Source organism: Bombus bifarius, unplaced genomic scaffold (assembly GCF_011952205.1).
Source record: "Bombus bifarius isolate JDL3187 unplaced genomic scaffold, Bbif_JDL3187 scf7180000009200, whole genome shotgun sequence".
Taxonomy (NCBI): domain Eukaryota; kingdom Metazoa; phylum Arthropoda; class Insecta; order Hymenoptera; family Apidae; genus Bombus; species Bombus bifarius.
The window spans coordinates 3,186,615-3,210,112 of NW_022884965.1; the positions used below are offsets into that span (position 1 = coordinate 3,186,615).

At 39.7% G+C, this 23,498-nt stretch overlaps 1 protein-coding gene and 1 long non-coding RNA gene across 5 annotated transcripts in view; one reads left to right on the forward strand and one right to left on the reverse strand.

Moving 5' to 3' along the window:
- Nucleotides 1-23,498, forward strand: part of LOC117214383 — a 127,021-nt gene that overhangs the window by 64,636 nt on the left and 38,887 nt on the right. The gene's annotated exons all lie outside the window — the stretch shown is intronic.
- On the reverse strand, nucleotides 20,931-22,261 carry LOC117214407. The gene is made up of 2 exons (XR_004488860.1): nucleotides 21,641-22,261; nucleotides 20,931-21,586 (listed from the first exon to the last, which is right to left on the reverse strand). It is a non-coding gene; the product is annotated as an uncharacterized LOC117214407 (long non-coding RNA).

The window sequence follows — 23,498 nt, forward strand, 5'->3', positions numbered from 1 at the left end:
TCGAGAGAAACCGACGAGTCCGCGTTGACAACCAAAAAAAAAAAGAGGGGGAAAAAATACAGCAAAAAAATGCTAGAAACCCGCAAAAATCGAGGATCGGTTGATGGAAACACGGATAGGAAGCGGCAGTTGGATTTTCATGCGATGAAAAACAGTGGCGCCGATGGGACCGTTGAAAAATTACCATTTCACCGACTGCTATTCGCCGTCTCTGTCTGCCTTGCAGGCGGATGGCAGGCCTCGAAACGGGACAAATGAATTTCTGTTTTCATCGCACAGAACGATTACGAGCAATTCATCGACGCAAACCCGTAAATTCCGCGAAATCGATAACGGCACTCGTTTTCCCCCCATTATCGTTAATGCGACGTCGCAAGAGAAACAGCCAGAGCCCCGATGATGGCACACGCGCTTAATAACCGATGGTTTCATCGACTTTAATGGGATTGCCACGAGAATAGGATATGTATCGGCCAACCGAACCTTTCCTCCCGTTTCAATAACGCGTGTTAGAGTGGGACGCAGGATATTGAAAAGCAGGATAGAAAACGTCGTGGACAATCGTCCACGTCATTAACTCGTGGCCGGCAAAGTGGTTCTCTTTTTTAATCGAGATGCGTGCTACCTCTTGGTTTTTCATCGGGAAATGTATCGACCGGGTCGTTTGAACCGCTTCTTTGAAACCTGTTTTTCTGCTACATGTGCTATACCGTGTCTCATCAATCTCAAATACGGGGCAGATACAGGGTGCTCCGGTAATCGCGGTGCAATTGCGATTCTGGAGTATGTTTGGCTGAAAATGCTAAAATATCTGGGAAAATACGAATGAACAGATTTTGCAGGTGAAAGTTGCACGGTACGCATTTTGATTTTCTCTATTTTACCTCGCGATGACCTTGAAATGCCACGTGAAAGTTACATGAAATTTTGTAAACAGGAATCTGTATTTTTTACTATATATTTTTGTAGCTAACATTTAATTTCGACAAGCCGCTAGCATTAACACATACCGTAGGTAAAGAGATGCGAGAAATGTAAAAAAATTTCACTCAGTACGTTACATGTACACCGTCGTGTCATACTGCTCCTATTATATTAGGTTAAGTAAAAAGTTCTGAGCGTTTTTCGCTAGATGTCTTTAGTGAGCCATATCTCACGATGTGCACATCGCATCGAGTCATAGTATACACCGATTTCAAGGTGATATTACGCATCAAAAAGGTTCTTTGTCAGTTTTGTGTTCGGTGAAGCCAGTTGTGTGTTACAGCGTTCGAAAATGGAGATAAAAAAAGAGAAAATTCGATACATTCTTCAGTACCACTACGACCAAGGTGAAAAGGCGGAGCAGGCGGCCAAAAAAATTTGTGCTGTTTATGGACCCAGTACAGTATCGAATGCAACAGCAAAGCGGTGGTTCCAACGATTCCGTTCTGGTAATATGGACGTCGAAGATGAGGCACGCTCTGGTAGGCCAATCGTCGAAAATGTGGATAAAATCATGGAAATCGTCGAGTCGGACCGGCATGTGAGCACTTATTCCATTGCCCAGGAACTGAAGATTAGCCAGAAAACCGTTTGGAACCATTTGCATAAGGCTGGTCTCAAGAAGAAGCTCGACGTATGGGTGCCACATGAATTGACGCAAAAGAACCTTTTGGACCGAATTGATGCCTGCGATTCTTTGTTGAGACGTAACGAAATCGACCCATTTTTGAAGCGGATGGTGACTGGCGATGAAAAATGGGTCACATACGAGAACAACAGCCGAAAAAGATCGTGGTCCAATCGCGGTGGGCCGGCCCAAACGATCGCCAAGCGTGGATTAACGGCCAAGAAGGTTTTATTGTGTGTTTGGTGGGATTGGAAGGGAATCATCCATTATGAGCTGCTCCCATCGGGGCAAACACTTAATTCGGACCTCTATTGTCAACAACTGACCAGACTGAAGCAGGCGATCGACCAGAAGCGGCCAGAATTGGCCAATAGGAAAGGTGTTGTGTTCCATCAAGACAACGCCAGGCCGCACACATCTTTAACGACGCGTCAGAAGCTCCGAGAGCTTGGCTGGGAGGTTCTATCGCATCCGCCGTACAGTCCAGACCTGGCACCAAGCGATTATCACCTTTTTAAGTTTTTGCAAAATTTTCTTGATGGTACAAAACTGGCCTCAAGAGAGGCTTGTGAAAATGAGCTGGTCAAGTTTTTTACCAATAGGGACGAGGACTTCTTCAACCGCGGAATTATGAAATTGCCTTCAAAATGGACAAAAGTAATCGAACAAAACGGCGCATATTTAATCTAAATCGAATAATCTTGACTATGTTAATTTCATCGTCGAAATAAAGCGAAAAAGCGCTCAGAACTTTTTACTTCACCTAATAATATTTAGAAGCTAAAACAAATTGCCGTATTAAAAATTCCTAAAAATTAGTTGAAATTTCTATGTTATCGTAACACGCCTATCGTCGTACTCCTATCATTTTCGAGAAAGTATATAAAATATACGAAGTACACGACTTTCCATATTTGTCATTATATAATTCTGTATATTATTTTTCTACCCTCGGAGAATGTCTTAAATTGGAGTACACTCTGAGTACATTACATGTACACCCTCGTGTCATACTGCTCCTATTATAATATTTAGAAGCTAAAACAAATTCTCGTATTAAAAATTCCTAAAAATTAGTTGAAATTTCTATGTTATCGTAACACGCCTATTCTTCGTACTCCTATCATTTTCGAGAAAGTATATAAAATATACGAAGTGCACGACTTTCTATATTTGTCATTATATAATTCTGTATATTATTTTTCTACCCTCGGAGAATGTCTTAAATTGGAGTACACACTGAGTACATTACATGTACACCCTCGTGTCATACTGCTCCTATTATAATATTTAGAAGTTAAAACAAATTCCCGTATTAAAAATTCCTAAAAATTAGTTGAGATTTCTATATTATCGTAATACGCCTATCGTCGTACTCCTATCATTTTCGAGAAAGTATATAAAATATACGAAGTGCACGACTTTCTATATTTGTCATTATATAATTCTGTATATTATTTTTCTACCCCCGGAGAATGTCTTAAATTGGACGAAAATATGAAAGACTCGTTATTGGACGATAACCGAGCTCGGAAAACCGAGAGGAATACAATAGCCAAACTGGAAAATCCCGTAGCCGGAATTGCCCTTCTCGACGATAATTTCGAGCAATTTCAAGCGGTCGTATAGCCGGCGACACAGTGTTCCTGAAAATCTTGCAGCGGGTAGGATTAAGTGGGCGTCAGCGTCGATTTTCAGCGTCAGCCGGCGTTCACGAATGGGGTGAGCTGCGTGAACAGGGAGGGGTGGAACAGAGCCCGTGGCCCGGCGCGTGTATCGTGGCCGTCGACAAGCGTGCAACTTTCACGAGGACTTTATCCAGCCGCGGCCGTTACACGACGACCCATTTCCGCGAGAACATCCATACACTCTCTTGCACGCCTAAGCTTCGTAAGATAATTGTTCATCGGGAAAGCAGGCGTTTGTACGCGTGTGTGGGTGTGTCGAGCGTCGACTCGTGGTCGCGTTAACGCTGGTGCACGCGAAACTCCACGCTGTTTCCATTTATCGCGGCGAGATCAATCCACAATATATACCAGTTTCGCCCCAATTCTCGATCGCGCTTGTTGGAACCTCTCTTCGTACGTAGGGCTGAGCATTCGTCAGCCTTAACTAGCAGTTGTTGACTATTGGGTTGAGTAATAAGTTCATTCTCGTTTCATTGGAGTGGTTCGAAGAATAGTGGACAAGTTGTTGGAAGCGTGTAAAGGTTCGTGTACCTGAATTTTTTATGAGAAATATATATACCTACAGGGGGCCGAAAAAAGTCAGTAATATTCGGATATATGATTACCGATCGGGACCGTGTTTGGCCATATAGATCCGAAAGAGTGACTTTCCCAGAATTTGCTCGCATTATCTGACTCCTGTTCACTCTGGCGTGCATTCGTCGCGAGTAAGAGCGAGAGGGGGACAGTGCGAGCGAGACGGAATAGGTAGAGTGTAATAAGATACTGCAGAGTCAGGTTATATCTTACTTCTAATCACATATTACACACAGTTGTATGTGGACAAAGATCGGGACCGGAAGTATTCATAGTTGCCGAGAGGTGGCCTTCCAAGAATTGCGCCAAATTATCCGACTCGTGCTCGCTCTACCGTTCTCTAGCGTGCGTGCATCAAAGGCTGGCGCGAGAAAGAAAGAGAGAGAGAGAGAGAGGGAGGGAGAAGCAGGCAGTGGAAGTGAGACAGAATAGGTAGAGTGTTATAAGATACCGTAGAGTCAGATCCTTTCTTTCCCTTAATTACATATTTCTTTAGTTCCCGTTGAAATATTGTGAGTCAAATATAGTCATGTTTGGTATCGTTTTGTTCGTACGAATCTCAACAATTCGATTCGGGTCATCTCGTAAGTGTATAACAAGCAACGAAAAAGTTTAGATTTTTCTTATTCCGGTAATTCGATACCGGATCGAATTACGTCGATGGGGATCACAGATAACAGCGAGGTTTGGCTGGAGCCAGCAGTTTCAGAAATTGGTGGAGATAACTCGAGGCCATATAAGCGGACGAATTCGTGTCCATATACATATCCGGAACTACTGTACGTACATGTTAATAGAGATATACACTGATACATATACACTTTAGTAGATGTTATCTATGGGCTGTTCCAAAGTTGAATTTGATATATAAGCTTTTCTTTTGTTCAAATGTCTGTACTTTTTTTGTGGCCCCTCTCTGTATACTTAAAGTTAGGGGCTCGAATAGAACCTATGTATGTACAAATAGCATGTGTGCTTGTAGAAAAAGATAATAATATTTAATGGATTTATTATCCACCGAATGAACTTTTCCGGGGTGCATATTCGCCAAGCTGAACTTTTAAGTCGTCGACTATTTTTCGACTATTTTTTTGGCCAGTCTTTTATCATTGAAAAACTTCCTCTCCTAACTACTTTTTAAATCTGTTCTTCAATGAGATACTTTTTATTAGATTAGTGCACGTGCAACGTGTTTCTTTATCCAGCAAATGTTTCAAATTGTCGAGCCACATCCTTTCTTTACAAAAATCCGTATTTCCTTGAAAATACAACTTCTCGTTGTTCAGTATCAAGACAAGAATAAATCACGAAGGCGAAAGCTGAACGTAATGACATTACATCGAGCCAGGTGTTTGTTAATACAAAAGGAACAGAGGTTGGAACAAAACTACAAAGCAAAGAGGGACATTTATTGTAGAAATCTGACGGTACTTTTCGACCAACCCGATAGGTAACGTGGAAAAGTCGACGGGTTTGGAAATTGGTTTTTAATCCCACAGGAAAAATGAACACAGCTCAATGGGCGAAACGTGTCCATTATTAATAAACCGTCAGGATTTTTCCCATATGGGGACACCTCTGACCCTCACCTGGCCCAGGAAGCCTATCTAAACACATCTGATGACGCTTCACCGATACACCCACGAGCGAGCACGTGCGCCCGTGAATGGACGGCGGGTTTGTATAGGTCAGTGGTTCCCAAATTTCTCGTCGGCGATATTAGAGCCCGGATAGGCCAAGATATTATTCATACATCTACATTTTTCATATGGAGGCTATCACAGCTTGTCGAGAAATGTGTCATATTTTCTCTTCGTTCTTTTTTGCGACAAATATGGTGCCTTGAATGTTTGTACCCTTAACGCTCGAACTGTAAGAGATAGAAGAAAAATTCTGTAGTAGGAATGAAAATGTAAATTCGTGTTTAATATGATATGAGCATTTGTATATTAATAAAAAATGTAATACAATATTGGCATTCGTCGGAATACACAAAAATACATTAAATTATTTAAAATTTCTAAATTCCCACTGTAGTATTATATTTAGGAAGCAAAACAAATTTCTGTCCAAGTTGTATTTTTTCATTTCTTTCCTAAGGTATAAATTTGCATGGACATTCACGTTAACACGAATGTTTGCTTTATAATGTACACGTTACACTTGACGACGCGATAACGTGTTATACATGATAAGAGTTTAAATATCATTATTTATACACTGAAACGTTGAAATCTCGAATTCTGGTGCAAAAATAGATAAAAGTCGGAAAAAGAGATTTTTCCATTGGACCTTCCATTTCCGAGATAATCGATGGCAAAGATTCATGGGTTGTCCGACACCAGGTGTCGTTCACCCACGAATTTTCGGTATCGATTCTCTCGTGAACCGGACGTTCTACGAAAAAATACCACTCTTTATTTTTCACGTGTTTTTTCCCGCAGAAACGGATAGTATGGATAAAAATTCGGCGAAACGCACGATAAAATAGTTATTTCTAAATAGTTATTTGGGTGCCACTGGGCCAGGGACATACGTGAAATTTTTCCATCGTCACGGTACACTGCGTGCGACTGAAACGCACCAGCAGATGGTACCCGTCATACATGGGCGTGCCACCAAGGGACGTTTTAATCGCTTAAAATCGTCGTTAATTGAAAATGAGTCAATTTACGCGTGGAAGAAGACCGCCATTGGATGACGCACAGTATTTAACAACTGCTGTCTGACCGGCAAAGTGTCACAATGTTCCTCGTTTTCTATTGTCCAATTTTTAGTCCTTTCAATTTTCCATTTTCCCTTTTAATTTTCTACTTTGCTTGTTAATTTCCCAAACCCTTAAAGATCCCTAATTACAGGCCCCGATCATTGAATTAGGACCATGCACAAAATGTTCACTTGTCTAAGCACAACGCTATATAGAACTAACCAACTTCGCTCTGTGTTAGTTTGTTAATTTCGTTACGCGATTAACATTCGTTTCTAAAGGAACAAATGACTTTCTTCCATAAGTTCATTTACTGCCAGAGAATGACTATAGATTTGAGGTTAGGTCGGGGCTAGGTTGGGGTTAGGTTCACTGTTCCAATTCTAAGGCAAATTTGGAAATATACCATTCGTACGAATTCCGAAGCTGTTTTGCCAGTGCAACGTCTGTGTTGGTATTCTGAGGTTTTCGGTTACGTGTCAGCTGGTATCGGTGTGCGTGATACTTGAGCATCTTTTTCACGGTCAGGCCGCAACTTTAAAATACAGTGTGACGTCACGTCGAGTGACCAGGAATCGTCAGCCTTGGGACAAAAAAGGCTAATATCCGGTTAGATGACAACCGCCATGGGTGTGCTTCCAGTGGAACTGGCTTTTTTCACGGACCACCTCCAATTCTTTTATTCGGGGCCCTATGCCAGCCTACAATTCACTGGCAGAAAATTAAGGAAGTATATTAGATGCGGGTAGTGAATAATATAGTTAATTACGGTGGACCGTAAAATTCGTCGAACATATGCTACCAAACCACTATTTTTATTGCAATCAAATTTTACTGTTTTACTCAATTAGTACGTTTTACGCGGAGAAGTGGAAGGGGTGTGTGTTTTATGGTCGTTCTGTGAGTGAGAAAATAATTATGTCGTTAAATGTTTCATGTACTTTATTTAAATAATACGATGCTCTTGTAAGATACGCGAAGACTATTACGGACGAGTTGATGTTAAACGTTTGCAAAATAGTGGTTTTATTTTGATAAAAATGTTTCATCGGTCGATATAAATTAGCTAAGAATGTTTCATACAATTTTTTTTTCTTTTTATAGTCTGAAAGTGGAGAATTTAAAAATTCAATAGATGTTGACCTTGGTCAAGGATTTCTATCCACAAGCGTCAATCAATAATTGTCAATAGTGGTTTTATTTTGATAAAAATGTTTCACCGGTCGATATAAGTTAGCTAAGAGTGTTTCATACAATTTTTTTTTTATATATAGTTTGAAAGTGGAGAATTTAAAAATTCGATGAACGTTGGCCTTGGTCAAGGATTTCTATCCACAAGCGTCAATCAATAATTATCAATAGTGGTTTTATTTTGTTAAAAATGTTTCATCGGTTGATATAAGTTAGCTAAGAGTGTTTCATACAATTTTTTTTTCTTTTTATAGTCTGAAAGTGGAGAATTTAAAAATTCAATAGATGTTGACCTTGGTCAAGGATTTCTATCCATAAGTGTCAATCAATAATTGTCAATAGTGGTTTTATTTTGATAAAAATGTTTCATCGGTCGATATAAGTTAGCTAAGAGTGTTTCATACAATTTTTTTTTTTTATATATAGTCTGAAAGTGGAGAATTTAAAAATTCAATAGATGTTGACCTTGGTCATGGATTTCTATCCACAAGCGTCAATCAATAATTGTCAATAGTGATTTTATTTTGATAAAAATGTTTCATCGGTCGATATAAATTAGCTAAGAATGTTTCATACAATTTTTTTTTCTTTTTATAGTTTGAAAGTGGAGAATTTAAAAATTCGATGAACGTTGACCTTGGTCAAGGATTTCTATCCATATAAGCGTCAATCAATAATTGATGGAATTATTTTCATTCCATAAATATTGAAGCATCAGAGTGTTATCCCTGTTTTATCGAATGGACTGAAATCTAAGCTTGGTATCATGAATTCTAGTTATTTAATCGAATACATCGGCGAAAGTGCTTCAATTTCCAGGGGTTTTTTTTCCCTCGTAGGAAATTCGCCAACGAACGTAACAGCCATTATTTCCACGGCCTCTCGATCAGACTGCAATTCTCCTTGATGAAATTTTTCAATTTCGGCTAACTTGCCGCAAATTGCAGATAGAATGTGGCCACTCCAGCGAATAATATTCCAACGAACAACCGTTTGAAGCAAGTTAGTTATCTAACTGACTGGCTGGACTAACTCTAACCATCGCATGAATTTTCCTAGTGCAGTCGAAACTCTCTGAACCTGGAGACTTTGTTACATAAAACTCACGAGTCAGTTCCCTGACGAGTATCGGTATCCAGGATGTGCAAGATTAGCAGCGAAACGTAGAAAGTAATTTTCGATTCCGGTTTATTGATTCAGAAAGAAAGGATTATCTTTTAAAAGGAATATTATTCATTATCGTTAAATGAAAAGGATTATTTCTTCTACGGCATTGTTATTATTTGAGGATTACCTTTTTAGAATCCTTGAGAATTTTGTATAATTTCTCCATTAATTATAAATTCAATATATTTAATTTTTGCGTTTAGCATAATTTCAATACGACCAGTGTTCTTTCTGTCGAGGCAAAGTCGAAGTGAAAAGTATCACGAAAACGAGAAAATTGAATTTCCTGTAGGAAGATCTGAATCTGGAAAATCTTTTTAATTAATGCAATGGTAGAATAAAATGAATAAGTAAAATTACAGAGAAATTGAAGTTTAGTCGATTATGATATTTTATTGACTGTCAGGTGGGGGAAATTTTGGGTGCAAACATGTACATTGGCTTGGCAATTAAGTGATTGCGGATGTTGTCATTAGATGGTAATGAGAAAATCCGCAGTCACTTAGTTGCCAACCCAGTACATTTTTAGCGAAATTACTTGCCACAGAAAAATTTGAATTACAAAGAAGACGGTGGAGAAAGAAAGGGACGAACACACGGAGCTCAAAGTGGCAAACAAATTTTCTATTGGGACTCGGGTTGATCAAATTTCACGTATAAATAATATCACACTTTTAATGGACAGGTAAGGCTTTTGCGAACATGAAATATTTTAATTAATAAAGTATTTCATTGGCAATCGCTTCGATCGAATTTTTTATGCAAGAATGTAAATTATCGAAGAGGACTACGTTCGGTAGGGAAAAATGTAATATAGAAATTTTTAATTAAAGAGAAAACGATAGAAAAGACGTGCGAGTACACGGAGTTTCAAGTAACCAAATTTGGCGTATTAAGAGCATGAATTCTTAGTGAATAGGAATTTGCTCTCGAGCATAGATTTACTACGGAAAAACTTTGTTTACGAAAAGAAACAACGGAAAGAAAAATACGTGGTTGACGACTGGTTCGTTAACCAAGAAAATGTTCCATTAGCCCACGAGGAGACTTATATTGAAGCTTCGAATATACTGGAAATTACGTAGATGATATTTCGAATTTATCAAATCACGAAGAGTTATCTCTATCCTTTTTCCATCGGTTCAGAAGGTAACGAATATCTGTCATTAAAAAGTGGCTAATTTTTCAACGAAAAGTTGCAGAGAAATTGAGAAGAATTGAAAAGAGTACGATGATTGTTCATCGATGATCATAATCCGTAACTGGTGGTACAATTGGATATTGTACGTGAAAAATTGACGCGAAAATATGGAATACAGTTCTTTTCGTTTCTGAGAAAATCGAGTTTGAAAACTTGTCGAGTATACTTAAACTTGGCTAAGTATCGATTCGTATTAAGTACGAGTAAGCAATTAGCAGGTAATTATACATGTGAAAATAAGTGAAAAATGTGAAGTAAAGTTTTTCCGTTTGTGGCCTCATTTCCACGCAAATAAAGTTTGAATATGGTCTGTTAAGAACTGATGCGATACACGCGCACATTTTCAAATGTATTTTTCTCGAAAAGGAAGCATCGTACGAAGAAATTTTATTCCACGTTTTTCTCTTATTTTTACGCGTAGTTTAACACCCCCTGTTGATTGTCTGTCCTTGCTCAGTCCGAAATTATTTTATTTCACTATACCTGTCAAATTTTCCAGTTCGATTTTCTCGGAAACGAGACGTCGTGTGAAAATATCGTATCCCATATTTTCGCCTTATTTTTCCTCGAAAAAATCCCTCCGTGTCCAATTGTATCATTAATTACGGGCCACCCCGTATAATTAACTACGTTAATCGAAAATATGTCAAAATAGAAAATTATGTTTGCATTTAAAAAATGATCCTTCAACGAAGGTTTATGAAAATGTATTTTCTGAAATTGAAAGCGGATGATTGGCAGAATAAAATAAGCGGGTCGAATAAACGGTGAAATGGCACCGGTTTTGTTATTGCACGCCAGCTAATGGACCTACTATTTTTTTCCTTTCTATCTCTTTCTCTCTTTTTCGTCTTCTTTTTTTTTTATGAAAATTCATACGCGTCTCGTAACGGGCGCACTAGTAATTTGTCTGCCGGTTTCCGCGGATCAATAACCTACTTTTATGATTAATATATACGGTACACCGTCCAGGATTATTCGAATGTTCGCTTTAATACGAGCTGTACAGCCACGGTTTTAATATCCTCCTCCTGGAAGAGAGCTGGCCTTCGTCTACCTTTTAATACCACCCTGTGTCATGAATAGCTAGCAAAATGGAGCGCCACTTGAAAATCCTTTTCTCATTCCTGTCGAACGTCCGTCAATAGTTACAAATTTCAACTATTATATTCCCGAAAATTTGTCGTTCATTATGCAATTTTTTAATATTTTCGTGTGGCACAATTCCGTCTTGGACCTCTGGTCTGTCAAGTAGCTAGAATCCGTCGAGGGACTAGATGACGCATTGGTCAGACGCGCGTTGTCCGATCGTTGCAACTCATACTACTCGTGCAAACGGTATGATTCATTTATACCGCGACAGAGACTGGAAGTAGAATCACCTTTAACATGGCTGACATTCTCAGCGTATCAAATAGCTAGGCTTCGTTAAGAATCTACTTAGATATTGGTCAGACGCGTGCTGTCCGGTCGTTGCAACTTATACTACTCGTGCAAGTGGTGTGATTCATTTATACCGCGACAAAGACTGGAAGTAGAATCACCTTTAACATGGCTGACATTCTTAGCGTATCAAATAGCTAGGCTTCGTTACGGATCTACTTAGATACTGGTCAGACGCGTGTTGTCTGACCGTGGATGATTATACTGCTCGTATTACTCACACAAGCGATATGATTTATCTATGATGAGATCGAGTTTAACGCGAATATTCTTTTTAGTGTATCACATAAGCTTTGTTAAGGATCTACTTAGATATCGGTCAGACGCGTGTCGTCTGATCGTTGCAACTTATACTACTCGTGCAAATGGTATGATTCATATATGAAGACTAAAAGTAGAATCACGTGTAGCATGACTGACATTCTTAGCGTGTCAAATAGCTAGGCTTTGTTAAGGATCTACTTAGATACTGGTCAGACGCGTGTTGTCTGATGGTGGACGATTATACTACTCGTATTACTCACACAAACGATATTATTTATCTATGATGAGATCAAGTTTAACACGAATATTCTTTGTAATGTATCAGATAGCTAGGCCTCATTAAGGGACTAGTTAAACATTGGTCAGACGTGTGTCGTTTGAACGTATACAACTTATACCACTGATACAAGTAGTACGAGTCAGTTATAATATAAGCAAAGACTAGAACTGAAATCAAGCTTAACGTATAGAATATTTTTAATGGAAGAAATACAGTGAGATATAAATCGAAGTATACTATCTTTTTCTATACAGAAATTCTAAATGATTCACTGACTTAGAGAATAACGCGCGGCCCAAACTCCTCGACCTAGGAAGTCGAACTTTTGAGAAAAGCTTCTGCTCACCGATGTAACCACCCACTAAGAAGGGACTTTTCGAAATTCCTCGAAAACACTTGCAAGATGATGAAAGTGGGGGTAAAAATTTCATTCTTTTCCGCAAACGACTCGACCAATAACCTTGAAATCTTAGAAATACTCTTCTCAGATTTACTATACTCGTTCAACTTCGCGGAAATTTCGCTTTTCCAATATTTCAGTGCGTTAAATGATACTAAAGGAAGCTGTCTATCCATGAAACCGGAGAATGCAACTGGAGCACAGGTCCATTACCAATATATCCATACCAAAAATATCCAAATAGCCACCTAGTAATCGTCTAGCTGCCCACAGATGCAAAACACCCTCGGTCCATTCGTCACGGGTCAAGTATTCCTCTCGCGCTATTTTTCTTTCTCCGGAAAATTTTCATCCACTTACGTTTGACGAATCTGCCGAGAGGTTGGTCCCGTTAATTGGCCCCAACGGGAACAGTCCATCTATCAGCGTTCGTTGTAAGTTCGGTCCGTGGAAAGCGAAAGAAGTGTCAGAGGTGCAGGGGAGAGGGAAGGCGTTGGCGGTCTCTCGGCTGTCAAAAGAGGGGGGGGGCGGGGGGGAAAGAAGCTACGTGGTGGCAGGTTAATTAGAAAACACTGGTCCAACGCTGAGGAAAATCTGCTCGCGTAACAAAGAGACAGGCGTTTCGAGTATCGCGGGAAAGTGGAACGGTAATTTCCGTTTTGCCCGATTATTTCCAGACCGAATTACTTGGCTCTTTGACCCTCACCCTTTTGCCTCACCAACCAATCGAGAGAAACTGCTAGGAATTAGAGAATTGTGTGTACGCGTCTTTTCATCGATAGGGCCCGGCCAGAGTTTTAATTAATCACGTTCTCATACGCGCACGGTTATTGCAACTTCTCTCCAGGTTGGACAAGTTGGAACCATTGTTTAGCCCTTTGTTCGGCGGTCGGTTCGACGAGCGATCGATGGAAGCGAAGGAGCGTTAACGAGGCCGATCTCGCGAATAATATTTCCCTGGCTTCCTTTTCTCATTAACCGGGGTAGTTTCGTTGGTACGACGCATACCCCGCGTCTGAACGAACTACTTCAACGACCACGTGAAACCTGGGAATTTGTTTAACCGCGGCTCTCGCTTCGATTTTGTGAATGGCGGCTGTGAATGATCATAAGAGTTTTATCTTTTTTGTATTTTTCACTATTCCTGAGAAACTGATCCTTCGTGCATCGTGATCGAACCGCACCAGCTGGTCCATTGTGTCGTATTTACTTTTTGGCTCCAGTGCTATGCTATTGGTTCGTCTTGGGACTAATTCTTTTGTTGTTAGTTTGGGCAAGCTTCACATTTTAAAGGCATTTGGGAATTTAGTTAGTCCTTTTTGGTTTTAGTGGTTTAATTGGGCTTGGAATGTCGTGTTTTGTTCTTAGATTTCATTTGAATTTCAGTTATATTACATTTTAGTATCAACCCCAATTTTTTCCTAGAATTTATTTTGAATAATAATTAGTAATTGTTTATAAAATTCATTGTTAATTGATTACTAATTCGTTTATATACCTCAATTGTACTTTTTTCCCAAAAAGTAAATAAGCAGAAAAAAGTCATATTTAATATGTAGAAAATTGTCCTGTAATTTCCACGCTTTGACGAGTTTGCATGAAAAATAATATCGTAGCAATTTTTTTGATTAATTTTTACGTTCCTCTTCCTCCAAACACATGAACATCTATGACCTAATTATTGTCAAATTATTAACAAATTATTGACGTAATATCGCCTGGCAGACAATAGACATTGTGCTAGGGGTATTTCCTTTGTTCGAATCTTGTCGTGGCTTCTTAAGCGTCCACGGTTTCGATGGAAATGAGGTTTTACAGTTCTCTCATAGATATGGAGCTCTTAATGTATTAAGGAGTATGTTAAGTTGGTATGTGTGCCAAGATAGAGTGGTTCAGGGGAGGTAATATTCTGCAATTAAGCCTGTGGACAAGCTAGGGATTTCAGAGGAGCTTGCCAGCAAATTTGCTGTCATTTGTTATCACGAAATGATTTTACCTAGTACGGTATCTGGCTTAAGATGTAGCAGCAAATATATTGCCAGGTGATGAGATGGTATCATCAGCCAAATTACTCTGCCATTCTATGTACTTTGGTTACGATTAGTAGCCTAAAGACTTTGACTTTGCAAAAAATATTTTACTCGCGGAAACATTCACCTGTGACATTGTTTTTTTTTTTTGCCTTAAAATTAATATTTTTCCATTTTACTCGTCGAAAGTTACATCTGTCGAAACGAAGAAAAAATTTGAAAAAATTTTGTTTTCAAATCAGATACTCGATGTGCCTGGAAAACGAGGTTCAGCCCAAAGAGGTTTCGGTGCCTCGTTCATATTTATAAAAATACAAATTTGCATGAGTGTTTGCAGTTTCTAGTAACAAGCGAGACAGAGTGTAGGTAGGTGGCAGCACGTTCGTTCGACGTCGGTGTCTCTGGCGAACTCATCCAAAATCTGGCCGCAGACTTAATCACAGAATATTACCGACCCTAAATCACCGTGAACGTAGTACGGATACCTAGACACAGGCATCCTCGTGGAAACTCGATTTCCACCACGTAATTCCATTTTCTCTAGCCTACCATCGACATTCTATGCTCCGTTGGAAACAGTCTTGATTACTTTTTTTTTCCTCCGGGAGAACAGATACAATCAAAGTTTCAAGTATGCCCCTCTTCTCTGTCCCTCTCTGTTTCTCTTTTATTAATGTTATTCTTCTTTTTTTTTGTTTTGTTTTGTTTTGTTTTTCGTGCCGCGAGAAAAAGTGGTAAGTGGGTCGAGGCTCTTTTTAACAGCAGCGCCCGTGCACGTGTTCGCAGTTGTATGTGTGCGTTTGTGGCCGTGTGTGCTCATCGAGAAAAGGTTGGAGACGTCTCCACACGAGACTCGACCAGAGATCGGACCAGGGATATCAACCCCTCGTTAGGATTGCTTCCATGTTTAGAAAATAAACTGAGAGGGAAAGGGGAAGCACCCGTAGTTCTCCTGCAGACGGAAAACACACGCGTGCCACGACCTACCTTGGTGTTTAAATATTTTCCTTCGCGTTGCAAACAAGCCCCCTTGGAACTCTCCCTTTGGTTTCGAAGCCGTTGGTTTGTTGGTTGCCTCGTGCCAGTGGTCTGAGAGTTCAGACTGTCCTGCTTCTTCGACTCTTGAGTGATTAATCGAACCACCGTGTTGGAGGCTGTTCTAAATTGGTAGGTACGCCAGCTATCAGCCTGGGAACCGATGTAATGACTGATTTAGCGAGTGTGTTAAATGGTTTGAAGATGTACGAGGCTGTTGGAAAGTTATTGCTTTCTTTAACATTTTTCATCGATTTGAAAATGGCTTGGATTATGTTTGGGATAAATGTGTGAACGTTCTTGCTTGGAAATTTATGTAAAGGGTGATTTTAGGACAGTTTGAAGATGTATGAAGATGTTGGACAGTTATTGCTTTCTTTAACACCATTTATTGTTACATCTAAAAATGGTTTGGATTATGTCTGGGATAAATATGTGAATGTTCTGCGTGGAAATTTATGTAAAGGGTGATTGTAGGACAGTTTGAAGATGTATGAAGATGTTGGACAGTTATTGCTTTCTTTAACACCATTTATTGTTACATATAAAAATGGTTTGGATTATGTTTGAGATAAATATGTGAACGTTCTGCGTGGAAATTTATGTAAAGGGTGATTTTAGGACAGTTTGAAGATGTATGAAGATGTTGGACAGTTATTGCTTTCTTTAACACCATTTATTGTTACATCTAAAAATGGTTTGGATTATGTTTGGGATAAATGTGTGAACGTTCTTGCTTGGAAATTTATGTAAAGGGTGATTTTAGGATAATTTGAAGATGTATGAAGATGTTGGAAAGTGGTTTCCTTCTTCTTATTTTTAATTGCCAGATTTGAAAGTGGTTTGGATTATGTTTGGGTTACATGCATGAACGTTCTACGTGGAAATTTGTGTAAATAATGAAATGAAAAGTGTGTGGAGTAATTTAAAAGAGTATTAAACTAGTTGAAATTCTAATTTTCTACTTGAAGAAGACTTTTAAATTATGTTTGTCTTAAATGTCAACAAATAACTAACGCACTAAAGAAAAGTCAATGTATGGGCTGACTTGAAGTCTGTGTTGAACAATTTTCGCACGCGTACAAGCTACTTGGAAAGCGAGAAAAGCCATCCTCCTTTATCTCGCTGGTCCGCAGCTTTAAAAAATGTTCCACCACGCTGAACGATGTTCACAGAGAGAAGGCAGGAAATCTTGTGCTTTTCGAGGTTCTCTCGTGAATGTGAAAATTTAACAAGGATTTGGTGCATCATAACTGCACCTTTCGAGAAGCAGACAGAATTTTTTACCAGCTTCTTCTGCCCTCTTTGCTTCTGTGCTCAAAAATCACTGTTCTCAACAACTCCGCTACATCGGCGTGTAATTCAAACGCGGTTAAACTTCCACCAACGATCCCATCAACTTCAATATGTAACATCATAAATCAAATATAACAGCTCCATACTATTCATGCTTGTCCTCATACTATGCTTCCTATTCGAATACCTTGTGTAACATATATCGGTTCCTTCATTGTACTTGCCAAGTAGTCGATCATCACAGGCAAGTTTCGGACCTCGGGACGAATATTCTCAAGTTCCTAGCGTTGAAAATCTAACAACCGTCACTGGGACCAACTTCTTACAATCAGATCGAATCATAAGAGTCAGAACTCTTCAAAATTATGTCAGAATTACAGTCAAAAAAAAAAAAAAAAAAGAAAAAGAAAAAGAAAAAAGCGATCTTAAGCGAATGGAAAGTTTCCAACAAGCTGCTCCACGAGTTCCGGACCTACTCAACCGGCGTTCGACTCTGCTTGCAGGGACCTTTTTTATTTTCCTAAAGTGTTCATACAGCGTCTTGGAATCTATCGCGTTTAGCCTCCAACGTACTTGAAAACTTCGCTGCTTTTTTCCAAATGCTTATAGAGGATTCGTGAATCTATAGTTGATCAACGTTTGAGCCTGCCTGCAGCGTACTTGAGCCCGTCACTAACTTCCACCAAGCACTCTACAGCTCTGGTCATTTTTTTCCGGAACCAGCGATAAGAAACCAGCACTTTATTCACACTCCTCTATGCTCACATTGTTCCCAGGAGCTTTACAGAAGCCAAAGGGTATCGACGATCAAACCTGTAGGGTATAATGAAGCTTGCTTTTAGTCAGTCAGACTAAATTGCTTTAAATGCAGTCAGTAAGACATCAGCAAATCAAATAGAAAATTTCGTACAACCTTTTTGTCCATTGTTTCTGGAAGACGAATGGCCAAATTTGTCTCACCTGCCACCTGGTGAAATATTGGCCTGGCAACTAAGTGACTGCGGATTTTGCCATTACCACCTATTGACAAACGCCGCAATCACTTAGTTGCCAAGCCAATACATCACTATCGTGGTATCGCGCGAGATTTCTCGCCTGTGAATAGCCAGACAGGTCGGACAGGCTGGCGCAGCGGCTATTTTCCGCGACAATGACTCGCGAAACGAGGAACGCTGTCGATAAAACGGTCCCCGGTACACGCTAATGGCGGGATTAGCAGCACGATTTATTAGTCTAATTCGAATGGTATTATAACGCTGGAAAATGGCCCACGTGTATTAATGGAATTCATAATCGCAAAAGTAATATTCATCGGGAGGATCTCGCGGCCATGTTGGTCCGCAGTCTGTACAGGTTTTTAGGTTAACTGACTCTGGTAATCTTGACGATTCCATTCACGCGAAACTGTTATTACGTTATAGTGTCAGAAAGTCAGTTTTTCCATATTTTTCTTGTCTCATCGTAGATCTTCGTGCGTTTTTCGAATCATCACGAACAGAGCTGAAGAAATGGTACCGTGGAGATATTGGGTTGGCAACTAAGTGGTTGCGGATTTTGTCATTAGGTGGCAGTGGCAAAATCCACAATCACTTAGTTGCCAACTCAATAGAAAGCAAAGTTCACGTTTTCGATATTCTAGGTATTTTTGCGTTGTTATATTTCGGGTATTATACTTACCCATAGATTATAAAAATCCATGGTCTGCTTACCGGAAATCGATAATGTCGCGTGTTATTAATAATTTCGTTTAGATTAGGTCCGTTGCACAGGCGCCAGGTGTAGGCTATTCGAATAAAGAGGAATGTCCTTCGGTCATAAAATTGTCAAATCACGGGGAAAATCGATGTTTGATTATGCAACTGGTGTCGTTGAGATGGCCCATATGGTAATTTCACGAGGTGTTGTTAAATATTCGTCACGCATGGGAATTAATAATGGCGTCTGGATTGTTCAGGTTAGATGTGTTTCGCAAGATTCCCTTTAAGTTAGCTTTGCAAGTTGGCAAGTTGGCCCAAGTCACTCTATAAGCAATGTCCAATATTGGTTAAGGGTTGATAGTTCAGTCACTAACGTCAGCCTCTAACCAAACTTGTGTACTTCTTGACTCTTCTCACCTAGAAAACCATGATGTGTGATTTTCCAATCTACCATCGTCACTCTGGCTAACGTTAGCCATTTCCAGTTAACAGAGGCAGGATTTTCCTCGACTGACAGAAGCAGAATTAAAAAAAAAAAAAAAAAAATCATTTTCTACAAATTCTCACCTTGTGGCTAAATTTACCTGCTTTAATTTATTCCTTATGAATTACCAGTTAGAATTTCAACGACTAAAGAATTATTACGAAGTAGAGGAAAAGTTGAAGAGTGCCTGTAGAAAAGAGCGCAGGTGCGAAGAAACAAGCTTTTCAGCGGCAGAAGAAAACTTGTGCGTTAATGTAGTCAAAATTCGTGAAAGAGAGAAAGGTAAAAAAGCCTGCTGTATGTGGCAGCTCGTATCTGTAAAGAAAACTCGGTGTTCCATTCGTTTCTATAGATGGCATAGATAGAAGCAAAGAAACGATTGACTAATTGTTCATCGGTACTTGTATGCTTCTCTGTAGAATGGACGTTGTGACATTGTATCTTCTGCCATAGAATGTCAAAGCTATCCAATTACTGCGTTTACAGTGTCGTTTACGAGCGCTCTTCGATTTTGTTCTAATCGTAAGAGCAGACGTAGGTAAGCGTGGCTCGTCGGTAATTAAGAACAAAGGAGAAAGGAAAACAGGTCTGCTTCTTACCGATAGTCGGAATTAAAGATCGAGCCAGATCTTAAAACGTGGAAAGAGGTAGCTGCGTTTGAATAGCAGATACATTTCCTGATACAGATATTCATAAGAGAAAGACCTCTCTACATCACAGTTCGACTTCTTTATTTATGTACTCTCACGAACATAACCTAAAAATGGGGCACGACTCTTAAGAATTCATGTCAATACTGCGTCTCATACATATAAACTTATCGAAGTCTGTCTCCAAAGCGTGATGCCAAACAGAACGCGTTTGCTCGGGTTTCCCCTCATAAACAACCGATGTCGATCTTCTTTCACTGCCTAAATTTAGTCGCCTAGTCACTATGATGGGTAGCAACCTCAAATGCCATAAAACTAGAAGGAATTATTTCTGATTCCAAGAATCCTTGCTTTGATGTGTTGGTCGAGTGTTAGAATAATAAAGATCATCGTTCTTCCCTTTCTTCGTCGGCACTGAAAACGAGTTCCAGGTATCTTTTTTTTTTTTTTAGAAATTTTTTATCCTCAATTTACCTTTATTACAAAAAAGTGTATTCTCTTTAAACAAAGGACTTTGATGTAAAGGGGGGAATAAGCGAATGGTGTTTAGACTTGGAAATCATTCTTTTGTCCTCTTTAAATGGCTGCAAAAGGATTCTAGTTATTTTTCGAAAATTTTTTTATCCGCATTTCGGAGAGAAACTTTTTTTTATTATTTTTTTTTTTGCAAAAATATATTCTTTCAAAACAAAGGATTTGAAAACAAAAAGAAGACTGAAGTATAGCGTTTATATTGTAGTTGGAAATTATTCTTTCTTCTTTTTGAAACACCGAGGTGGCTAGGAGAAAAATTCTAGTTAAAAATACTTTATTTACATTTTAAATAAAAACACTAGATAGCAAGAAACTTCCCTAGGGAAATATTTTTTCGAAATAAGCATAAAGCATAAAAGAAACAAAAGAAGGTTGTTTAGATTTAAAAATTTGATCAAGTTGGAAAATGGCCGCTTCCTGACCAGAGTATTCCGCAAGCCAGTAAATATTTACGCTAGAACGAGATCCAGGGATGTAAAATAAACGTCCGTTTTAACGTTAATGAGAAGAAGTATATAGCCGCGATGCATCATCATTGCCGGTCGCGATAACGTCGCGCGTCGTTTACGTATTATTGTAAAACATATTACCTGTGATATCTAGCTTGCTTTTTTCTCTGTCAGGTAACAGCGACGTACGTGGGGAGCCGGTATTAAATAAATCAAGAGTCTCTCATCGCGAGCACGGCTGGCAAACAGCCGGAAAATTTGTCTGTTTTTAATTTAATATTTTACATTACGCGGAGAATAATGCTAATATACAACGTCGCGTGTGTGCGCATGCGCACGCAAAATGTTTATCCTCCTACGGGAATAGCAAACACATACATGTTCCACCACACAAAAAATATCCGGGCACTTGTTTATTTTTAATTACGAAATTAAAAATGATTTTATTCTTTATAGTCACTTACAGCTGTTTTTCACGGCTGATCATCAATTTGTACAACCTAACCTAAATTCGGGTAAGACCACATACCGTGAATCAAGGTATGGTGAATCGATTAGATAGAAACAATTGGATTTTCAAAAACATCCAGCAAAAATCTTCATCATCTTCGTCGCTATAAATCGAAAAAGAATTTGTAGCTTTGTTGAAAGCCACGATACCGCTGCCATAACCTAAAGTCCATTCCTGACTAGAGTTATTGGTCAAATTCATACACTGTGTTTATAATAAGTTGACCAAAGTGTCCGGATACTTAGCAGCAACAGACTATAGGTTAAAGCGTTCTCTCTCCTGCCCCCCCCCTCCCCAATTTGTTTTTCGTGTTCTCTTCTGAATCAGACGCGTGTTTCTCAACGACTTTCACATAGTCGTTATTTTCCCTACTGTCGAAGACTTCAATTATTTTCCGGGATTTAGAAGGAGCACGAGGCGCTTACCTATTATCTCACATGAACAATAACTCCGTCATCGACGAAGTGACACCATTTTGCGGCCATTGTCGAATGAATTATGTACGCCGCTCGAAACAATTGGGACTACGTGGGATCAGTTGTCGGCGCAAATTGCATTCGTGGTAGAGAAGCGAAATTTGTCTACGTTCCCGTGCAATCGTCTCGATATCACCTGACATAGTCACGTTTTCGATATAGAGCGCGGTACTGAGGCATGTCGTGCAGAATTAAAAAGCAGCCGAGTAGGATGATGTTGTAGGACTTACATAACCTAAATTCAAAGAAGTCTATTTTTGTATTAGACCTTGTAGGGATGAGGTCGAACAGTGTGACTGCAATATCGTGCAAAATTCTTCGTTGGAGGTTATAAATGAACACGTTACCCTATTGAAGGGTCTACCATAACCTAAATGCAAGTAAAAAGCGTCCGTGGTTCAAGATATAGTCATTAATATTGAGTTTCTAAAAACATCGGACAAAAATCCTCGTTACAGGTCATACAAGAGTTTAGAGCCGCATTAAAAGACACAAAACTAGCCTCGTAAGCTAACTTTAAATAAATCCATTTACGGATACAACTACGAGAGTCATTACAATATTGTATTTTCAAAAATGTCGTGCAACTAACTATAAAAGCCCCGAAGGCTCCCATAACCAAATTCAAATAAATCCACTTCTGAAACCACGTATAGATAATCGAACGAGTGCCAAATTCTGATAAATCTGTAGCAAAAACATCTATTAGAAGTCGGAAAAGCCCACGTATCCACGTTAGAAACTGCCATAACCTAAATATGAATAGCACCATTCGTGAATCATCCTATATAGGGAGTCGATAGAACATGGCGTTTTCAAGAAATATCGTGCGAAGAAGTTCGTCAGTGGGAAACGAGGAGGAAAAAGCCCGCAGCCTCGTTGAAAGCCACTAAAACCAGGCGCGCGCTCGTCTAACCTACAAACCGCATAGCATTGTTTTTCCGGCGATGCGATTACCGCTCATTAGAGGGACTACCGTGTACACGGAACGAGAGCGATTATTGTCATTGGGGGAACGCGTGTGTCGCCGGTGAACGTTCCTTTGTCCTCGGGAACGATTTATCCCGGAGCGGTGAGCACGAGCGCGGCCCAACGTTCGCTTTTTAAATACGTTCCGCCTTTTTGTCTGGTTTTCTACATATATCGAAATACCTGGCCAAGCGAGAGATTCGCTCTCCGTCTCGAACGTTCCCCCCATTTTTTCACGACCATTGAAACCTATAGAAATATCTTCCTTCTTTGTCACGATTGCAACATACCCCTCCCCCTCTCCTCGACATTCTCCGTTTCTTCCCTCCCCACTCCGACCGGAACCGCTCCTACACCCCTCCACTGCCATTGCGCCTCCGCCAGTTCCACGAATCAGCCGGCTCTTTCTGACGTACCGCGAATGCACCGAACGTTTTTCATCGTCCGCGAGCCGGAATCGCCGAACGGAACGCAGAATGCCGCGCTATGCACGTCGATGCCGCGAAGCTTTCGGCAATCACGCGTTAACGTATTGCAATTTTATTTTGATGCGTGTAATCGTTCATGTTGGCTGATCAGGTGAACAGTGGCCCATGTAGTATATTTCGTGATGGTATAGCCAAGTTCACACGTAGTAGACGGATTTTCGAATTCGATTTTTTTGCAAACAGAGACATCTGTATTAGGCAACGCGAAGGAATGCTACATAATCCAGAAATATAGAAATTTTGTTTACCATGGAAGTACGCGCTCTGTCTCAAAAATAACCGAACTTTTTAAAAGTAAAGCAGAGACGTTGTTTCGAGGAAACTGTCGTACGGTCGAACCTCGATAGCTC